This window comes from Rhopilema esculentum, chromosome 2, assembly GCF_057945365.1.
Source record: "Rhopilema esculentum isolate cy_ngs chromosome 2, ASM5794536v1, whole genome shotgun sequence".
In the NCBI taxonomy this organism is placed as follows: domain Eukaryota; kingdom Metazoa; phylum Cnidaria; class Scyphozoa; order Rhizostomeae; family Rhizostomatidae; genus Rhopilema; species Rhopilema esculentum.
The window spans coordinates 11,141-19,481 of record NC_142816.1 but is presented as its reverse complement, the minus strand read 5'-3'; the positions used below and the strand labels follow the sequence as shown (position 1 = coordinate 19,481).

Here is an 8,341-nt window from a genome sequence, read left to right as displayed (position 1 = left end):
CTGCAATAAAGATAACCTTCTGCAAATGTCATGTGAATAAGAAATTTAAAACCAAATGTCTATTCCTTCCGCAGCACTTCCTTCGGTAACATTTCCCTCCGCAACACTTCCTTCTGCAACACTTCCTAAAACATCACGGCATATCAATGCCCTTTTTGCATCAACGTCGTACGATAGGACATCATTAATCCTTAGCTCTCTAGCTACTGCTTCATGGATTCCTGTGCGTTGAAAATATAAAAACTATATTCAGACCTTAAAAACTTAAAATTCTCTGCAATAAAGATAACCTTCTGGAAATGTCATGTGAATAAGAAATTTAAAACCAAATGTCTATTCCTTCCGCAGCACTTCCTTCGGTAACATTTCCCTCCGCAACACTTCCTTCTGCAACACTTCCTAAAACAGCACGGCATATCAATGCCCTTTTTGCATCAACGTCGTACGATAGGACATCATTAATCCTTAGCTCTCTAGCTACTGCTTCATGGATTCTTGTGCGTTGAAAATATAAAAACTATATTCAGACCTTAAAAACTTCAAATTCTCTGCAATAAAGATAACCTTCTGCAAATGTCATGTGAATAAGAAATTTAAAACCAAATGTCTATTCCTTCCGCAGCACTTCCTTCCGTAACATTTCCCTCCGCAACAGTTCCTTCTGCAACACTTCCTAAAACATCACGGCATATCAATGCCCTTTTTGCATCAACGTCGCACGAAAGGACATCGTTGTCCCTTAGCTCTCTAGCTACTGCTTCATGGCTTCTTGTGCGTTGAAAATATAAAAACTATATTCAGACCTTAAAAACTTCAAATTCTCTGCAATAAAGATAACCTTCTGCAAATGTCATGTGAATATGAAATTTGAAACCAAATGTCTATTCCTTCCGCAACACTTCCTTCTGCAACATTTCCCTCCGCAACACTTCCTTCTGCAACACTTCCTTCCGCAACACTTCCTTCCGCAACACTTCCTTCCGCAACACTTCCTTCCGCAACACTTCCTTCCGTAACACTTCTAATAGCTAGAATATTTAGTTCTCACCAATCCATTCCAATTCGACAACATCATCCTTGTTAGTAGCCAGAGATAAGGCGACCGCTGGAGTTCCCGTACGTTCCATCCATTCATCCAGCTAGTGAGGAAAATTAAAATGCTTATTAACGGTAATAATATTCACAATATTTGATTGAACGGTTGATAATAATGATAAAAATAATTATAATAACAGTAATGATAATTATAATAATAATAATGGATACATTTCATTTTCAATTGAGCTTAAACTACAAATACAAATCTCACTATTACAAGGTAATTTGCAATTGGCTAGCCTGGCTTTACAAGGAAAACTATAACAATCGTAAGGTAAAAAGAAAAAATGAAAAAAACAACCAAAATAAAAAGGATGTAATTCTGGATTATAGTAAATATAATAAAAAATAGTAATAATGATAATAATAATAATAATAATACATGACCATTATTATTCTTTACAAAAAGAGGAAAAAGTGAGTGCGAACTGGGGAAGGCCTAAAAGGGTATTTGAGGGCATTTTCTACATACATTTTTATCAAGATTAAAATTTTAACTACCACGTCAAAGATATTACATCTAATATTATCGCATGCATTGCGAAAAGAAAACACGTCGTCTGTTTTTACCATATACGACACTTAGTCGTTACAATGCATTCAGCCAGCAATAAACATACACACACAAACACATGCACGGATGGGGGAGCGCTGTAAACCACCCATCTTATTAAAAAAAGATCCATTTAGTCGTCTTATTGGAAAAATATAGAAAGTTGTAGCTCTCGGAACTTTTCCATTACTTTCGGGCATTTTTTTTCTATCCATAATTGCTACACGTATTTGGTAAATTATTTGCTATAAGCACAGAACTGCACATGATATTCTTGCTTCTTATTGTTCGTTAAATTTGGAGATTTTTGTGGCGTTGCTCGGAGCCAGGTTTGTAGATTTAAAATAAAGCGCGTTAGTTTTGTATACAGATGCATCGCAAGATGTAAACACGATGGTTGATACCGAGTAACCAGATAGCAGGGCAAATTGGTTTTGTTATTCTTCAACGTTTATCTTTATATATTTCACTAAATCTTAAGAATTGGCAACTAGGGAGTTTATAGTCCCAACAACTGGTCCATCTAGTGAAGATTTTGAAGTAAACACATGCAATCGATGAACTGCCGAAGTTGTAGAGAACCCGAGGAGGCCACAAAGTTTTCATCGAAGCTGATGGCGAGAGTTGAAGACAGCAAAGACGATATGACAGTTTAAAAACCGCCATAAGGTGGAAGAATGAATCGAAAGAACAGTTAAAAACAAATTTGGCAATTATTACCATCAAAGACTATTTATAAACTTCTTAAGAAGAGCCAACTCCAAGATTTAAGAAGAATTGATTCTCCGATTTTTATAGACAGTTGTTATTCAAGTAGCTCATCGCCATTCCGTATAGTAAGAGCCAAACTGCCAAAAAGTTTTCGGAAAGGCCACAAGGCTGGCAAGAATTTTGGGATAGGTTTGTCAGTGCAGTACATGGAAATGAAGAACGTTACGGTGTCAATAAATTGCTTATTAGAGGTCTGATCTTGAAGATTCAGCTAAAGAAATCATTTCAGGATTCGAGCTAACATAAAAACAGTATCAAGCTGCATAAGATTTATTGAAGCAAACCTTTACCTTCGATTGATTAATATTGAGGACCCACAATGGTGTATCTTCTACGTTTTGAAAGAAGGTTTGTTGTCTCTGCCCTTGTTCATTTTTTTCGGTCATATTCTCCATAGACGTTTCAATCCTTGATCTAATATAAGGAAAATCTTACCCTAGATTGATTAAGTCGATGATCCTCCACGGTTTTTATCTACGCTTTGAAAGAAGATTTGTTGTTTATGCCCCTTGTACCATTGGCTAAATTTATCATTGAACTAATCATAATGAACTCTTTCTCTTGATTGGATAAAGTTTATAACTCCCGATAGTATCTTCGTTGTTAGAAAGCAATTTTTTCTGCCGTTCTCTCCTTTTTCTCGATTTTTTTTCTGCCCCTTTTTATATTTACTGATGATTGTTGCTTATGCCCCTTGTACCATTGGCTAAATTTATCATTGAACTAATCATAATGAACTCTTTCTCTCGATTGGATAAAGTTTATAACTCCCGATAGTATCTTCGTTGTTAGAAAGCAATTTTTTCTGCCATTCTCTCCTTTTTCTCGATTTTTTTTCTGCCCCTTTTTATATTTACTGATGATTGTTTTTCCTTGCCTTTTTATTGATCCATTGAAACCTCGTTTCTTATTATTTCGTTGGCAAGAACCATGAAATTCGTATTTTTAATAATCTTACTTTTCGTTTTAGTAGCTACCTACGTACACACGCTGCTGTCCATGCTTTCGTTTTGCGATGACTGCTGGCAGTTCCCGTACTTCACTGGCATCAGTATTAATGGCATGCGAGAACAAGCAAGCGTTGTTTTTCTTACGTGTGTTCAATATTTCCTTTTTCAGATGATTTTCTGCTCTTTTCGATGAAATACACTGAAAATGAAGTACACTAAAAACCAGTTGCTTACTGCTAGAACCCCGCCGCCAACGGCGAAATTCGTGATTTTGTGCAGAAAGGAAACCGAAATGTGGACTCTAATTCCGTCAATAAGTAATAAGATTTATGGTAGAATTCGCCTCCTGTTTATTCTCGTTCCTTTGCAGCAACATGCCCTCACCGCCTTATTTGGTTTTCTTTACAGATGGACGATCAGATTCGTTGACGTCTTGGTACAACAAGTAAGTAAGCCATATTTGTTTAAAATTACTGTTTTATCTGCGATTTTCCGATTGAAACTTTCTTATAAGGGTTCGGCCTTTGAAACAGAGTCAGGCTGCCCCCATAGATAAAATTTTTTTTAGCTTTGAGGAATTGTAGGAATCCTTCTAGAAATCATTTCAAATGACATTTTGTTTATTTGGGTGAAGTTACACAAAAACTGGTTGCTGAAAGGTGTCGCTAAACCCGCCGCAAACGTGTTTCTTTGAATTTTTACCTTAGTTTTGTAACTTAAATAAATTGGATTGGCTGTATTGCCTTTTAAAAATACAATTTCAAAAGGTTTTGCAATTATTTCCACGAATTACACCAAAAACCGGTCGGCTGGATTCTCCGGGCGAAAATTTTTAAAACGCATTGTGACTAACGATTTCCTTTCTTTATTGTTTCATTAACCATGGAATAACATCTTAATTATTTTTTCTTCCTCATCTAGATCAGAGAGCGTTTCAAGCAATAATAATTATGCAGACGTGATTCTCGGTTGTTCGAACAATGAAACAAGAACGAACTTGACTCTTGAGAACGGACTTAAGTTATATAGATCAGCTGTTGTCCGTAAAATGTATTTTGTTAATTTATTGTTGGAGTATGACTTCTTTCTGATGCTCGAAATTTTGACCGTTTTCTATCGCTCAATTTCTCGCTTTCTTTGTTGCTGCAGTGTTTTAAAGATTCCTTATGACGAAGATATGAAAAGAACTATGCAATAATTCTAAAATCTTTGAAGTTAAGATCACGAATGGTTAATGATTTTCATGAATGAATATAATTTTGGGAATTTTGATGTCTAAAATATTTTCACATGATATGTAAACGAGCACCATGGATCAATGACGGCTAACAGAAATTTATTGTTAGATTAAACACAATATAAGACCCTTAAAAAATATAGAAGATCCCCATAAGCCAGAAATGGCTGAAAGTGTATGGTTAAATAACTTACGATTTGATTCTGAATATGTAAGAGAGCTTATATGCCCCCATACGTCAACGAGGAATGGGCTATAAGGGTATGGTTACAGAACTTAGGAATTGGATTCTAGATAAATAAGAATACTTCTGGAAGTAGGCCATGAAAATGTTTCAACGAGGAAACAAACTTGTAGGGGCTAACAAATTCGTTGCTGTCAAACTTTAAAGTAGAATTTGGAATAAAAAACAGAGCTTTTAGTAAGCTCTGCAAAATAGTAAACGATGCCCACAAGTCATCTATGGCTAAAAGAAACATATTTTCCAAAAACGTAAATCTTGAAATCAGAAAAAAACAGGAGAGCTGGAGGGGATAACCCCTTAAGACACCTAAAAGAGAAAGGCAACTTTCAATCGTGCCTTGATATTGCAACCGTTATTCGTTAAATAGGCTGACGTTACGCATGAACAACGCCAACGTTAACCTTATTATCATGGCCGATGATAGATATCAGTACTCGAAAGGTGAGTTAGAAACAGAGACTGATAACTGGGAACGACAATTACTTTTACTCTCGTTGGGCGGTATATGATTTGTGTGGCAACTTAAATACGTTAACTAAACCAACTTTATAGTTGCTTTACATTTCATAATGAAAAATGATATCATGCTCATACAATTTTTTTGATTAAAAAACAATAGACTATCTAAAATACGTCTAGAAGTGTGACTTTCTCGCTCTAGGGTGGCGTTTAGGCCTCATTTGCCAACAAAGTGAGGGAGACATCTTTCATTTGTTGATAAGTTTGAATATCACTGACACATGGCGAAAAATGCTCGTTTTTGAGAAAAAAGCGTTATTCAAAATTGCGTTTTACACTACACTCATTTGTTTATAATAAACAGGTTATGAGAAACAGTAGGTCACAATACGCGTAAGCGTCTCAGTCGCATGGCCAGACATGTGAGCAAAATAGTAGCATGGGCAAATGACACGATAGATGACAGAGGACAAAGAGGCTAGGTAACTGTACTGAATTTAGTAATCGTCTGTCTCAGGCAATCAAGGAAATTATCACTAAATTTAATGTAATTTAAAATGGCGAATTGACAAGATGTCACAACCCTCCTTTGTATGTTCCTTTTACCACTTAGGCCCCTCTCCATAGCTTGCTTACATTTTCCCGTAGGCTCATTCATTTTAGGATCTTCTGTTTTGCATATCATTATCGTAGGCTTCCCCTGGCACGCACGTAAGCAAGTCTGCATCACATTCAGGCATCATAGTCTCAACATCCACTTTCTTTGTTTTGTTTATAGGTGCGGGATTTTCCCAGGATTGTTAGACCGTAATGCTTAGTTTAGTCATCGCTGTTTATTTGGTTTTTTTGTATCACAGATAGCATTTAAGTATGTTTTGCTTAGATTAGCGTCATTAAGCTTGTTCTAGCATATCTATTCAGCCCTTCCCTTCCTTCACTGTGTTTTCACGTCGTACTTTTTACGTATTTTATGTCGTTAATGAAACTTAATCATGTTTTTCTAATTATATATTCTCTTGCCTTAAAGTATGTATATACAGCATTAAAAGTTTAAATTTTCAGAATGAGTTGAAGTGGCTCAAGGAAGTACGTGAACTTTCCATGTTTGTGCTATCTGAAGTTATACCTTTAGTATTTAAGGACTACTGTTAGGATAACTAAAGCCTTACAACACATGGTGTGTGACAGAGAAGTTGTAGACGTTTTGGATTTAGCCCCGGCGGGTTCCCTATACACCATGTGAGTTCATATGACCCTATACACCATGTGAGTTCCAAAAATCTCGGAGAAAGGGTCATAAATTTGACACACATCTAGGACATAGATTTTCAAAAAAGAGGTTGTTTCTCAAAAATATAATCATAGATTTTGGTAAAAAGGGTAAAAAATCTTGAGTACATCGAAGCAGTACTTTAGTGTGTTTCAGTCCAACAAATGTCAAATTTCATCCAAACAAGTCTTTACAGAATTCTTACCATGCTAGATAAAGTCGAAGCATAATGTGGTATGCTTACAAAAGGATATGTTTGTTTCAACATCATTTTAATTGTTTTAAATACCTTAGTTCTATTATAGGGGATTACCTGGATGGTTCAAAGACACTTTACTTGCAAGAATATTATTTGAAATAGGGTCCTGTTGCTATGATATAACTTTTGTTTGTTACCTTTGCTTTAAAAACAAACAAGAAGTTATAACATGCCTTATAACTTTGCTCCTTAGTCTATAAAACCATAGAACATTCAAGTCAGGGAAGGGTTTATGCTTGCAGAAAATTTTTATGCATGGTTGAAAGATTAAGACTTTAGGACTTAGGGTTACAAAACTTGCTAGTTTTTGTTGCAAATAAGGAAATCAACATAGTGTCATAACTCTAGCTTGCTGCAGTAGACAGACAACCAGTAAAATGAACAAAGATAGTTTTAAAAAACAACTGTCTATACCAACTTACTTCCAATAAATATTGCAACATAAAACTTGGGCCAGTACAAGTCTGCAGAGTATGGCTGGTGCATGCACAAGAACATTATGCCGCATATGCTGCATGCCAGGATCTGAAATCGGTAGATTTCGGGCTGAGATGCTTAAATTGACCTAACATCTATATGAACATGACTCAGCAATTTCATGGTAAAAGTAAAAGAAAAAAAAACTCAATTCTATTTCAACTGCTATGTCAACAAATGCATTGTGTTAAACAGAGTGCACCAATAGTCATTCTAGTAAGGTGTTCATTCTAACACAAAATCTTGTTCCTTTGATAAAACTACACATATAATTACAATTTTTTCTGCTTTTTATTTTGTAATTCTAGAGGAAAATTTAAAAAAATATACCTGAACTCGTGCTCGGCCCTGAAGAATTTCGATTATTAGGCCATACTAAGCCTCACTCAACTCAAGCTTCACTACAACCAGTGTCCGTGAAAACTTTTGGACGGAGCCCCTGTCATATTAATACAAGCAAGCCTTGTCACCAATGCTTGTCACAAAATAGCCTTGTTCCAATGCCCGCCTTTCCCGCCAATTAAATCATGCAATTCAATTCACTTCAGTTTTAATTTAAAGGCAATACGTTGCGTCGTTCACTGGTTTATCGATGCAAAGAACAAAAGTTATATATTTCAGTGTAGACTTACTCCATGAGCCTCTGTTTCGCTACTGCCTCACTTGACGGACGCTACAACAGAGACTCATAATCCAAAGTACTCAAAAACTGGCAACTTCAATTTTGTCTCGTTCTCGATTTCTTTTCAAAAATTTCCAAATCCACCCCCCTGATTTGCACATTTGCACAGCTCTTTCATTCACATGTAAATTTGGGAATTTCTCTGGTGTGGATGTTACAGTGAAAAGTTCCGACTTTGCAACCGTAAGTAGATCTTTTTGCGGTATTTTCCTATAATTTTTTCAAAGATGTCATGTAGAAAGATTTTTATAAGTTATTTCACTTGTTTGCGTTAATTGCTGTGGCTTGTGCGTGACTAAAATGAATAAAAACCTCAGATTTTGTTGGCTCAATGATATCCT

At 35.8% G+C, this 8,341-nt stretch overlaps 1 long non-coding RNA gene across 1 annotated transcript; it reads left to right on the top strand.

The window, feature by feature from the left end:
• Positions 1 to 344: 344 nt before the first annotated feature.
• LOC135695322 (uncharacterized) lies at positions 345 to 4,826 on the top strand. The gene is made up of 4 exons (XR_010517245.2): positions 345 to 2,770; positions 3,393 to 3,496; positions 3,781 to 3,817; positions 4,294 to 4,826. It is a non-coding gene; the product is annotated as an uncharacterized LOC135695322 (long non-coding RNA).
• Positions 4,827 to 8,341: the final 3,515 nt, after the last annotated feature.